The 11,005-nt window shown below is 43.6% G+C and overlaps 2 non-coding genes across 2 annotated transcripts; one reads left to right on the forward strand and one right to left on the reverse strand.

Annotated features, from left to right (window-relative positions):
• Positions 1-7,077: 7,077 nt before the first annotated feature.
• Trnat-ugu lies at positions 7,078-7,151 on the reverse strand. Its single transcript has one exon. It is a non-coding gene; the product is annotated as a tRNA-Thr (tRNA).
• Positions 7,152-7,707: 556 nt separating this feature from the next.
• Trnat-ugu lies at positions 7,708-7,782 on the forward strand. Its single transcript has one exon. It is a non-coding gene; the product is annotated as a tRNA-Thr (tRNA).
• Positions 7,783-11,005: the final 3,223 nt, after the last annotated feature.

Below are 11,005 nucleotides of genomic sequence, written 5' to 3' on the forward strand. Positions count from 1 at the left end.
TGAATAGCCTTCCTGGACTGAGGTCCATAAACCGATAACCTGATGTCAGTTATTAAGTGGAAATCACTCAGATTATTCAGTGCAACTAACAATAAACTACTGAGTGAATTTACCGGGATACTTCTATATCATCCACGAAATAACTACATTCTCATGCAGATGCCAACCATGAATAAAGTTTTCTCTGTTTGCAAGCTGACTCAATTCGAACTGACATGGCTTAAAGACCAAGACGATTTTATATAGTCATGCTGCCGCAAAAAACTCGGATGACACCGTAGCAAATTTGTTCTGCATTGTCGCCAAGTTTCAGATATTCTACCAGCACGAAGAATACGTTTCCAAAACTGATGTGCCCCTTTAGAGGGTTCTGTGGTGGGTACAGATTTCGTCCCACAGGCATGGACACCAGAAACTCCAATACCGAAAGTATAAGTCTTCATTTCTGTAATAAGGTTTCGAAGGTAGAGCGTAGTTTCTAATAATTTGAATGCATCTAATGCATCTGAATGCATCGACTGCAAACTGAACATCATAAATGAACAATATCCAGAATTATTGTTATTTTTTCTTAAGCATGTTGAAAGCTGAAATACTCTTTTAAGAGATCCATTTCACCCCTTTTTGTGGTTTTTTAAGTGGTTATAGTGTATGCAATTTGAGTAAGTGACATACTTTTGATAATTATAGATGTACATAATACTTTTCTTGAGAACATTGCCATCGGCGCTATCCTAAAAAAGAAGCGATACAACAAAGCAATGACTACAAAGTGAGCACATCCAGAGGGAGACTTTGTAAACTATAAATAACATGATATTTCAAATCAAGGAAGTCTATTATACAGGGAAACCATACACAATAATGGGAAGAGCGGCTCAAAAAGCTGTGAAGGTAATGAAACCAGTAAATGTGTGCAGTACCTCTTCCATAATTCATATAGTCCTATCTGTCCTCCATACTCATTATTGAGTGACACAGAGAGCTGTAAAAACATGAACTATATCCCGCTCCCACCTGAAATGAGACAACAGGCTGCTCATGAACATTCATCGACGAAACGCAAATTTAAACAGATGCACAGGTACACTCAACAGCAAGCATTTCACGAGTCTCAGTGTCACAGCATATGCCGAGTGCCGCAGCGTACTTCTAGCAACAGACGGTACCACGAATCATATACTGTCACCGCCAGCAAGCGAGGCTGGACATAATACTCGTTCGGTTAGCTATCGCTCACCAGAATCAGAAATTAGATCACTGTTCAAAGTTAAATCCATGTTAGAACATTTTGCCACGCTTCACCATCCCCATCATCATAATCAAGTACTGGTAAATGCCCTTTAATAAATGACCGCTAGTAGTATATTAATCAGTATTGCCAACATTATTTTGTCGTTTTTTTCATTTTGTCCTGAGAAGAGCTCAAGTTGCTCGATGCACAATACACTGAAAACTAGAATACAGTACGCTAGGTAACTCAAATAAGTACGTAATGAGATGAAAAGAAACTACACTTTTTTTTAAAGAAGGTGATTATTGCACTAGTCACTGCGATTTCTGTTGTTTCCGTGGACATTAAAAAGGCGGGACATTGTTCTTGATAGAGTGTGTGTGCTTACCATGGATGGATATGCACGCTCGGAAACGTGCTACCATTGGTAAGGAATTACTGTGGCATGGCTTTCCATTCCTTTAACAGTGAAGCTGACAAATGCTGGACAGTAGTTGGAGCATGTGGAATGCTACAGTACGTCTCCCCAACCGTTCTCACACGTACGCGATGGGATTTGAGTCAGGGAACGTACAGCTTAGTCCATTCTATGAATATCGTCTCGTTTCAAAAGCTCCTTCAGCAGCACTGTTCGATGCAGTCACGAACTGTCATCCACAGAAATGAAGGCAGCGCCGGATGAACCATGAAAATACTCATTTGGAGTCGGAGTACAGTGTCACCATACCGTTAATAGGAAAGTGTACCGTGTTCAAAGGTTTGGAGGTCACCACGCCCGTGCAAACGTATGCCTCACTCCCCATACCGTAAGACTTCGACCGCAGAAATGATAATGTTCGACAGTGCTGGACGTACCGTCTTATGGCGCGAGGTGGGAACGAATAATGGGCACAGGAACATTCAAAAGTGTATTCCGCACGACTCACTGCCTATTTCTGTCAGCTACATCTACATCAAACACCGCAAGACACCTAGGGGTGAGTGGCAGAGAGTACTTCTAGTACTACTTACTGGTTCCTACACTATTCCACTCGCGAATGGAGCATAGGAAAAAGCCTCTATTTTGGCTCTTTCTCGAATTTTCTCGTCGTTGTTATTGTGAGAGGAAGTAGTATGTTGTCTGAGTCTTTTAGGAATCTACTCTCTCGAATTTTGAATACGAACACCTCTCTAGTGACGTCTATTACTCTTCTATTGAGCATCTCGGTCACGATCCCGTGACGAAACGCGCCGCTCTTTGTTGGGTCTTCTCTATCTCTTGTATCAGTCCTACCTGATAAGGATCTCATATGCATGAACCATACTCAAAAATCGGTCGAACAAGAGCTTTATAAGCCACATCCTGTGTGAATGAGTTACGTTTTCTTCGGATTATTCTATGGTTCTCACTCTCGCACCTACTTTTTCTACTAGTTGTTTTATGTGGTAATCCTACTCAAGGTTGGTCTAGATAGTTACTCCTAGATATTTTACGGTGAAACTTCTTAATTATATATTTTTTACTTAAGCTGAAATAACTGAAAAGGTGAAACTTTTTTATTTAATTCTGGGTGAAACTGATCGTACTGAGCCTACTTTCTCTTTACTTATTCTTATCATCTCGAAACTGACCCACAATATCCTGGCGCAACGCAATCTCACTGTTCAAAAGAGATAACCTGGCTTCAAACCATTAATACAAAAGAATGGCCCTGAATTAGAAGAAATCCTAACAATAACCCATACATTTCATAAGTCACTTAGCTCACAGAAAATCTTCATTACACGAACAACAGCAATGCCGCAAGCACCAATACTGCAAGCTAAATAAAATATAGTAACTACTTAAGACTAACTGCTACTAGGCATGTGGTTAGCAAAGGAAAAATTTTGTTGCAGAGCAAACAATGGATTTACCAGATTTTACCTTACGCTTGACAACCAGTTCAAAAAATATATGTAATCATGTTATAAATCTCCATGACGGACGCACATTCAGGCCGTCCGCTCGCGCTAATACTGCAAGCGTCCAACACTGCTAATTATGAACCTCTAACCTCCATCACTGCTGACTACTCACTGCCAACTTCCATTGCTGCTGGCTGTTCACCTCCAGCAGCTCTCACTGCTGACTATTCACCTCTTACATCGAGTCCGACCAGCCACAGAGTCTCTTACAGAGTGTGCACAGTGCTGTCAGAGTTATTAATGCAGAGCGCTACATAGCGCTGCCAACATACAAACACATAAACAGCCCACTTACAACGATAGATACTGTTTCCAGCAGTTTCTCATGAACAGTGTAGCTCTACACTAGTGGCTTTCTTTTCATATGTATGCCCAATATCTAACATTCAGGGTCAACTGCCAGAGACTGCCAATTTAAAAATTCCCTGCAGATCATTCCGCAAAAACAGACACTTTTTCCTGCCATTGCTATTTTGTTAGATACAATTGCATCATCTGCAAATAGTCTTAAAGGACATCCGACGCTTTCTACTAGAGCGTTTATATACGAGTACATCGTAATCAGTAACGATCATATCACACTTCCCTAGGATACTTCGGAAGTTACATCTGTCGATTTTCATCCGTTAAGACCGACTTGTCGAGTTCTGCGTGCAAGGAAATCTTGGATTCAGTCGCAAATCTGGTCGGATACTGGGTAAGCTCGCAACGTTTTTCACTAAACGGCAGTGCGGGACTGTGTCAAATGCCTTCCTGAAGTGAAAGAACATGGTATCAACCTTAGCTCCGTTGTCTTCAGCGGTATGGATGTCATGGAGGAACATAGCGGGCTGAGTTTCTCAAGATTTATCTTTGGGGGATCCATGTTGACTTGTATAGAGATTTTCGTTCCCCACAGACGTCAATTCCTGAGCATAAAACATGGCCGATAAAGCTACACCAGATTCGCGTCAACGATACAGCTCTATAATTAAGTGCATCTGTCTTGTGTGCCTTACTGGAAACAGGAATGACCTGCGCTCTTTCCAGTCGCTAGGTACGCTTCGTTTCTCCAGCGGTCTGCGATAAACTGCTGCTAAACGGGAAGCAAACTCTTTCGTATGGTTTTTGTTATAGACAATCGCATCATCTGCGAATAGGTATTTCATTTCGTCCTGATGTCTTTCCACTACTAAGCAGTTGCTTATTTGTTCCGTGACTGATTTTCTCAATATACGTCATTTTAACGTTCGTACGATGATTGAAAGGAGGGACTGTGTTACGATCTTCCGCAACGAAGCGATTATGGAAGACCGAGATCAGTTTTTCTGCCTGGTGACTATTATCTTCTGTTTCAGCGCCAGGTCTTTGACTTAATGAGTAAATGATTTCTAACAGACTACTCAAGTTACATAAGAACGAAATCACCTGTGGTTTTCAGTCCGATCGATTTACAAAATTTTCCTATCAAAGCCATTGAACACTTCGTTTCTCTACTTACTCTCATTTTCGGTTGGTTCAGGTTTTGTATGTCAGACAGGTTTTGACTTCCCTTGAATCTGACGTGGTACTGTCTTTGTTTACGGAGCAGTTTTCTAACACGGATATTAAACCACGACGGGTCTTTCCGATCCCTTCAGAACTTCCTCGGCACATACTTGTCTAATACGTATTGAATGATACTTTTGAATTATTTCTATTTGTGTTCACAGCCTTCGTCCTCATCAGTGAATATTTGTTGATAACTTCTCAGGTACTCGACAGTTAGTATACTGCCACTCTTTCTAAGCAAAAGCATCTTGCTACCTTTCTTAATATTCCTTGTAAAACACTAGTCGTTGCTATCACAGACTTATAATCACTGATGGTCTACGTTAACTGATACTATTAAGATCATGTCTGTTTCTTGCTAGGGGGACATTACATTCAGGAGGTGGTTATCTATCAGCTCAAAATAATTTTCTGACAATACAGTCGGTATAAGGTCACATGAATACCGATTTTGTTAGCATTCCTCTCCCAATCTATACCTGGAAAGCTGAAGATACCCTCCATTATAACAGCATGATCAGAAAAATTATTGACGATATAGTGTAAATTCTCTCTGAATCGCTCTACCAATACTGTTCCTGACCGAAGTTATCTATGGAGGCGCCCGATTACCATTTTTTACTGACCTTTGGTGCTTAACTTACCCAGATTAGCTGAGATTCGTGATCCGTGATAACCTCGCTAGATACTATTGGGCTTTTTACTACAATAAATAAGCCGACAACATGGAAGACCAACCTTGACTTAAATATTCCAATATGGACTCAGTATTTCTTTACTGTTCACTTCGCTTTCAGCCAGCTTTCTGTTCCTGATGCTGTCGAGGCAATACAATCTTCAATAAGCGATACTAATTCTGAGACCTTCCCTTGAATGCTTCTGCAATTTAGTAATATCATATTAATCATTTCTATATTCCAGCGGAGTGTGCGCTGATATGAAACTTCCTGGCAGATTAAAACTGTGTGTCCGACCGAGACTCGAACTCGGGACCCTTGCCTTTCGCGGACAAGCGCTCTACCAACTGAGCTACCGAAGCACGACTCACAACCGGTACTCACAGCTGTACTTCTGCAGGTAGAGCGCTTGCCCGCGAAAGGCAAAGGTCCCGAGTTCGAGTCTCGGTCGGGCACACAGTTTTAATCTGCCAGGAAGTTTCATTTCTATATTGGATCTGCGAAGACGAGGATTCTCTTAGAACATTGTGGTCAATATAACTTAGGTTTTGGCAAGGTATTTATCTCTTATCCCATTTTGGGGGGGGGGGCGGGCGGGGGCGGGGGAGGGGGTGGTTCATAACCTAAAAAAACGCATGTGCACGCTATATGCACTACGGTACCCTAGCAGCCGCTTCCTGCGAGTCGTGCACGCCTGCCCACACCCAATAGCAGAGGTCGTGGAATTCGCGTACGATACCGTCACAGAGTCATCTGAGCCTTTGGTTTAGACCTTCCACTCTGCTCCAAACCAGAGGATGGCGATCAATCCTGTACACGATACCACTAAAAGACAGCTTAGCATGTAGCCCAGGTGTGGTACTAGTTACCTTCACCAAATCACCCATCCTCTGAAAGGAGCCGAGGATGGCCTCCGATCCTAAGCGGCAGGCGTCATTCGTGCCGACATTTGCCACTATTTGCAGCCAGTTGTACCCAGTACGCTCGATAGTCGCCGGCAGGACCCCCTCCACGTCAGGGATGAGACCCATCGACAAACACAGCCAGTGCACACTGGCATTCGTTCTCACCCTGGTCACCATTTCCAGAGGGGGCTCCATCACCCGCCTACTAACTGTTAATATGTGCAGGCTATGTACTTGTCCGAAACAAGCAGAAAATTCGTAGAGGCAGGAGAGTCATCTCGTACCTTCTTTTCTATACTGTAGAATATGGCCGTAACAGATCACAAGAAATATACTTTTACCCTTAAGTTCTGTGCACCGGTTCTTTCCGTCTTGGAATCTCTTGCTGCCTTCTTTATCGGTGAACAGAACAACTTTTCTGCCCTGTTCGACGTAGTTAGAATTCAGCTGATCCTCACTCGCACTGCCGGTGACGAAGACACCGCTAGAGAAACAGGTGGTTCCTGTGGTCGGTGTTGGGATTTACGGAGTGAACCCGACTGAGGACGCATGGGATCAGTTGAAAGTGCGAGTAGCATTGCATCGTCGAAGGAGCTCTCCTGACTGCGAGAGAGCCGCTGTCAAAGAGCTGGGTAGAGTAGCAACCTCTCGCACACATTGTGTGTGGGATGCCATGGAGTAAGCGAAATGTGAGCATAACGGTTTGTAAAGAAATGATAATTAATCGAAACCCTCAGCTACCAACAGGTGTCGATATACCTCAACGGGGACAGCTGAAAATACGTGCCCCGACCGGGACTCGAACCCGGGATCTCCTACTTACATGGCAGACGCTCTAACCATCTGAGCCACCGAGGGGGAAAAAAGGATAGCGCGACTGCAGGGAATTGTCCCTTGCACGCTTCCCGTGAGACGCACATTCACAATTGTCCACAACCCAAATTCGTAATGTTCCTAAAGGATATTTGCCCATTCACTCATTACTCGCGCCAACTAAGGTGACGATTCCCGTAAGAGCCATGTAAGAAGGAGATCCCCGGTTCGAGTCGCGGTCGAGGCACACATTTTCAGCTGTCCTCGTTGAGGTACATCGACAACACCTGTTGGCAGCTGAGGGTTTCGATTAATTTAGATTTCTTCCTAGAGACGCTGCATGGTCATCATTGGTATTTCTTGCGGAATAGTCACTATCTTCAAATAGTTAAAGGCTATCTAGCCATTGACGTTCTTCTGTGCGAATGCGCGCACTTTGTCCGAACTTTTACGGGAATCGTCGCCTTAGTTGGCGCCAGTAATGAGTAAATGGGCAAATATCCTTTAGGAACATTACGAATGTGGACTGTGGACACTTGGGAATTTGGGTCTCAGAGAAAGCGTGCAAGGGATAAGTTCCTGCAGTCCCACTATCCTCTGTGCCCTCGGTGGCTCAGATGGATAGAGCGTCTGCCATGTAAGCAGGTGATCCCGGGTTCGAGTCCCGGTCGGGGCACACACTTTCAGCCGTCTCCGTTGAGGTTTATCGACAACACCTGTTGGTGATGGATAGAGCGTCTGCCATGTAAGCAGGAGATCCCGGGTTCGAGTCCCGGTCAGGGCACACACTTTCAGCCGTCTCCGTTGAGGTTTATCGACAACACCTGTTGGCAGCTGAGGGTTTCGATTAATTATCATTTCTTTCTAGAGAAGCTGCATGGTCATCATTGGTATCTGCTCTTTCGAAACAGTTACTATCTTCCTATAACGGTATGTGGTTTTGTGATTTTTTTTTTAGAGTTGCTGTCAATGAGTGGTAGTGGGGGAATCCATGACGAGAGCGATGATCGCAGGAATGCGGTAGTACGTAAACTCGGATTGTAGAGTCCAGCTGCGTGGAAAAGTTGGTAAGCGATCCCGCCAAGCAGGATCCACCTGCTCGCAGAAGGAATAACATCTACTGAAACTATTCCGCAAGTCAAAACGGTTTATGGCGAAGGTGTTACCAACTGAAGGACCGTGTTTAAAAGGCGTAGGGAATTTAGTGGAGCAGAACAACTGTTCATAAAGTAGACAGGAATGGAAGACATTTTATGTTGACTGACGAGAAGGTGCAAAAAATCAAGAAAACTGTTCGTGCCGCGCGGGGTAGCCGCGTGGTTTTATGCGTCTTGTGACGGTTCACGCGGCTCCCCCCGTCGGTTCGAATCCTCCCTCGGGCATGGGTGTGCGTATCGTCCTTAGCGTAAGTTAGTTTAAGTTAGAATAAGTAGTGTGTAAGCTTAGGGACCGATGACCTCAGCAGTTTGGTCCCATAAGACCTTACCATAAATTTCCAAAAAAAGCCTGCTCCTGAAGATCGCCGATTGACAGCGGACGAAATTTCTGCAATGTTTCCAAACTCTCCTGAACTATCTTGTATGAGACACCCACAAAATCGCTGGGATGCCAGAAACAGGTCGAAAGATGAGTCCCAAAACAGCAGCCTGAGCAGCAGAATGAAAATCGTGAGAGTAGTACCAGCGAGGTTCTTGAGCGGTTTGAATTGAAAGCTGATTTTCTGAGCTCCATTGTGACTGGAGATGAAACGCGGGTGGCTCATAACACGTCTGATACGAAAAAAGAGTCCTCACAGTAGCGTCACACCAGTTCATCATCTGTCAAAAAATTTAAAATCAGAATATCGGGCAAAGAAAAAAAGCGTGATTTCAGTGTTTTGAGACCGAAATGGTATCGTTTCGATCCAAAGCCTTTCTGAGAGGATCATTAATGTAAAACGACATTGCGAGACATAATAAAAAACTGAAAAGAAGCATTCAAAGCAAAAGGAGAGGAATGCTTTGTGCTTGTTGCACGACAACGCCCGTCGTCACACAATCTTAGCAACTAATGCGCTCTTGGTGTCATTTGGTCGGAATGTTTTGAACCCTGAGATTTTCACTCTGCAGCGGAGTGTGCGCTGATATGAAACTTCCTGGCAGATTAAAACTGTGTGGAGACCGAGGCTCGACCTCGGGACCTTTGCCTTTCGCGGGAAAGTGCTCTACTATCTGAACGACCCAATCACGACTCACGCCCCGTGCTCACAGCTTCTGTAAAGTTTGGAATGTAGGAGACGAGGTACGGGTGGAAGTAAGTCTGTGAGGACGGGGCGTGAGTCACGCTTGGGTACCTCGGATGGTAGAGCACTTTCCCGCGAAAGGCAAAGGTCCCGAGTTCGAGTCTTGGTCCGGCACACAGTTTTAATCTGCCAGGAAGTTTTACGAGATCAAGTGTTACGCAGCAATTTATGTTGATTTGATTTATTTCCAAAGATGTACACTTTGCACCTGGTGCACTTACGTTTGGTACTTCACAGTAAAACTTCTTTTTTGGTTTGATTAAGACCATTGTTTAATTTTCCCGTTCGCTTTGAACGTAGACCCTACATTTTTTATTCAGTTTAATTCGTGGAGAGGGCCGTTTCATATATACGGAAAGATCAGAAGAATTTTCATTTCTTAAATATGGTCAAATGATATTATCAGGTTTGCAGACCTGCACCATGTCTATATCACCCTATTGCAGAATTGTAACTATTCCTCTGGCACGTAAATATATTGTTCCTTTTTCTCAGGTTTCTCGGTTATTCCAAACCCAGCACTGTTAGGCAAGAATGGACGTAAAACATGTATCTTATATTTTCTTGGGAGGAACTTGAGCTCATTTTACTATACTTGATGTTTCGATTTTGTCTAGTGCAGGATTCTGAAAACAGCACTACATTCTTGATGTTTCGCGCATACACTCATAAATGTTTTCAAGATTCTGTTTTTTTCTCCAACTTCGTTTCCAACTTCCTTCTGCGAGGTAACATCCTATAGATGTTCTGGCTCAAATGGGGTTCCCTTTCATCGAAATGTCTCGGCTCAAACTCGTCTAGGGATTGAACCGCACGTGTCGCATTACACGCCGTAAATTAGAGACTTATGACCCTTTGCTTAAATTGCCTGTCTGATGGCAACTTTGCAAAATTGTATGAAGTTAATATGACATATAATAGCAGTAATAGTAATATCGGGAACTAAATTAACGACCCATAAATGATGTAGGCCACACAGTTGCGGTTTGGTTAGAATAATGTTTATTCACAAAGCAAACTAATTGCAAATGTGGCCGTATTAAGAATTAGCATTACCTCGAGCGCATATCCATTTGACACAGTTAGATCATTCACAATATCGTCGCGAATTACGAGTTCGATTACTCCATCTCGTAAACTATGCGAAAAGTCAAGAGTTCACACCAGGCGCGCGGCTGCCCTCTGCTCAGAGACTAAGTCCCACGATACCACACAACGCGACATTTTCTAAGTCGTTTCACTTCCTGGGTGGCTAATGACCGACTGTCAGCTTTCGAGTCTCAATCCGAACTGTCCCCTTCGGTGTCTCGACTAGAAGTGCCCTCTGCCCGTATCCGACCGCGTTTCCGGCGCACCGAACATCTTCGCTCAACTGACTAGCGCAGTTCTCTTTCCTGAAGCCGTTCATCTGACTGGCTACAGCTTATTCTACATTACTTCACATTTTAACATATTTAAGTAATCAGAGCTTGATCACTTTCACGTTCTAAATAAAGTAACAATAATATCCATTACGTAACAAACGTTAAATTCTTTTACGAAAACCAGTACAATTTCCTTCTTAACTTTGAATGTCACGGCCAGCACTCTTGAACCAATGTGCTTTCTGATAAATAAA

This window comes from Schistocerca americana, chromosome 8 (assembly GCF_021461395.2).
Source record: "Schistocerca americana isolate TAMUIC-IGC-003095 chromosome 8, iqSchAmer2.1, whole genome shotgun sequence".
Taxonomy (NCBI): Eukaryota; Metazoa; Arthropoda; class Insecta; order Orthoptera; family Acrididae; genus Schistocerca; species Schistocerca americana.